The sequence below is a fragment of the Fukomys damarensis genome, unplaced genomic scaffold (assembly GCF_012274545.1).
Source record: "Fukomys damarensis isolate Sample0158 unplaced genomic scaffold, DMR_v1.0_HiC HiC_scaffold_10, whole genome shotgun sequence".
Lineage (NCBI taxonomy): Eukaryota > Metazoa > Chordata > Mammalia > Rodentia > Bathyergidae > Fukomys > Fukomys damarensis.
Genome location: NW_022900922.1, coordinates 22,222,433 through 22,225,421, shown reverse-complemented (window position 1 = coordinate 22,225,421; position 2,989 = coordinate 22,222,433). Strand labels below are relative to the sequence as shown.

The following is a 2,989-nucleotide window of genomic DNA, read 5'->3' as shown; positions in this document are numbered from 1 at the left end:
CTTTAAAATACCCCCCACCTCTTGACACTTGTGGAATCAGGCCTTAATGAATTTAAACACAAGGAACATGTTCCAGGACATATGTATATAACAATTGTGTTTTGCTTTTTTCATCTCTTAATCCTTTGGTTGGGAATGAGAAATTGTTTGGTTCCCCCCCTCATTTTTTGGCCTTTTTTGGTTTATTTGTTTGAGTTTTTGTTATTGTTGTTTTGGGGTTTTGTTTTGTTTTGTTTTTATGAGATAGAGTCTCACTATACAGCTCAGACTGGACTTGAACTCATTATATAGCCCAGGCTGTACCAAACTCAAAGCAGTCCTTCTGCCTCAGCCCCCTGAGGGCTGGGATTGTAGGAATGCACCACCACACCCAGTTTGGTCTCTTATTTAAGGAAGAATTTACTTAATTGAGCATTACATTTTTTAAAAAGAGTTGATCATCAGAATTTCTGCAACTTCTGCAGTAAAAAAATTTTTGTATTTCTTTTCTACCTACCTACCCTAGTAAGTTGTTGTCTCCTAGATCCTAATAAGTTTGCTATGATTAAATGATGCTTTTAATCTCTGCATCTACACAGACCTTCTTTTTTGGTTTCTCCAAAAGAGTATTTTCTTCTTCCAGTGTGTCAACAACAATCCCTTTTAGCTTTTGTTACTTCCTAATGAAATACATGTGGGTGCTTAACGCATCTTCTATGAATAAAATACTGGATCCAGGATTCCAATCCTTGGCATTTAGGGCAATCCATGACGGGCCTATATTCACGCCTTTTCACTCCTTCTACAAAGGCACTGGTCTGTTTTATGAGATAGGGTTTAATGTTTCTCCATTCTATTTTTCCATCCATGTTTGGTCCTGTTCTATGGGGTAACACAACAGAGTCCAGTCCTTGCAGAGTATTATACAACATGGGACTTTTGACAGCATGATTAGCCCATAGTTACTGTAGAAAGTGACACTGAACTCCTGAACCTCCTGATCATAGATCCACTTAATATTTTCAAATTTACAGTCACACAAGATTAGAGGAAATTCTACAGCCATACTACATTGAGGCTTCGGGGATTTTTCTCTATATTCAGCAACTCGTCAATATCTTCTGGCTTCTCCATTCCTGTCCAAAGGCACTAACTCCTTTGTCCGTTCGCCCACACCAGTGATATTGGATGTCTGTCTGCTTTCTATCAATCTAGTCTTGGTCAGAGCCTCACAGTTTCTCTTCCATGATATCGTCTGTGTTTTCCTGACTAGCAAAGCCCTGGTATCCCCAGCCCAGACAGGATATTCTTAGAGCTACACGTCTTTGGCTGTGGGCACTGAAATCAAATGCCTGATTAGCTTTTCCAGACCCTGTAGAATTTTCTTTAATGTTTGGGTCTTTGATGTTATTGGATTGCTCTTTTTTTAAGTCCTTGTACTTCCTGCTCCAGTTCTTTTCAGTTTCTCAATCTGGTTTCTGTCAGTGTCTGTTTCAGCCATGGTATAACAGCCCCAGGAATCAATGAATAATACAGTTGTAGACCATGATCCTTTCTCTAGTCATACTCTCCAATGTGTGCTAATCATCTAGTGAGCTAAAGGCCAGGAAAAAGATCCTTTTCCATAAAGTCTTTCTGGTCTTTGGCCTCGCCACTGTCCGGAAAAGTAAGGTATCCTTTCTGAAACTGAGCTCCCTACTTCTTTTTAGGTGATAAGCTCTAGCTATTCCCAATTTAAAAAAAAAATAATAAAAGTAAAATTTAAAAAAAAAAAAACAGAAAGAGTAAACATAGTTTACAGCTACCGTCTGAGAAGCAATACGGAAAAACTATATTCAGCAGGTGACTTTGCTCAAGGTTCTAGCTGGAGACTAGAAAAGGGCAGAGCTCAGAGTGGAGACAGCCACAAGCAGCCTCCTTCTCTGAAGCAGTGGGGACAGAGGCCTTTCCAGCCTCCATCAGAGTTGGCTGAGTCCTGGGGCCCCTCCAGCACCCACAGCTTCCTTCAGCAGGCCCTGGATGACACCCTCACTTTTTTCCTTTTCTTTCCTTCCTCCCTTCCTCCACCCTCCTTTCTTAAAGGAATCTAGTGAAGCCTCCCCCACCCCCTCCTCCTCTTCTGCCTGGGCAGCAATGCAGGAGAGACAGCAGTGGGTACAGTCACCTGAGGGGAGGAACGATCAATTCGAAACATAGGATCAGCAGAGAGATTAGGCTGTCAGCCTCAGAAGCACTTTCCTGCTGGAGAGGAGATAAGCAGGAAAAAGTGAAGAACAGTAGTCACAGCAGGTGGTGCGTGAGATTTGGAGGAGAGGGCTGGGGAGAGAGAAGGTGGTGAGGTGCAGAAGAGAACAGGAGTTAGAGGAGAGCTGGTGGAGAGAAATTCACTTGAACAATTGCCTGGATGACCATTCAGAGTCCATTGTGGACAGGAGGGAAGCCACTGGCCCCATAGAAGAAAACTGACTACTATGTCAGGCGCATGAGGCTAGGACCCCGTTGCAGCCCCAAGCTCATTCAATTGGTCACTTCCAAAGTCTCAGATCCCACCCTCACATCAGCCAGCTGGGAGCAATTCCAGGGAGGTCCAGACAATGCCTGCTATATCATAAGCATCTCAGTGATTCACGGAAGCAAACTGAGTACTGCTTCCTTTCCATTTGCTCCTGGGAAAACAATTTAAAGAACACTGAGGCAGGTCTTTTTCCAAACAAGGTAGAGCTGAGAGAAGTAATTAAAGTCAAACTCATCTCCATGAGAAGTGTTTGGAAACTTTCCCTAATAGGATAATATCAAATGTCAAGTCCCAATAGGTAGAATAGGTAAGAACAGAGCTGCTCTGGCTGACGCTGAAGTGGGCACTTTCCCACCTCACCACCACCCTGGCTCCCCTGGGCCCCGGTCTCAATCTTCAGGACTCAGTAGAGCACAGTCTGAAAACCACTCTTCCAAAACATATCCAGACCAAACAGCAAGATTCGATGCTCTGAAGAAAATCAAATAGAGAAAA

The 2,989-nt window shown here is 43.1% G+C and overlaps 1 pseudogene; it reads right to left on the bottom strand.

Annotated features, from left to right (window-relative positions):
• Window positions 1-544: 544 nt before the first annotated feature.
• LOC104861475 lies at window positions 545-1,113 on the bottom strand (annotated as a pseudogene).
• Window positions 1,114-2,989: the final 1,876 nt, after the last annotated feature.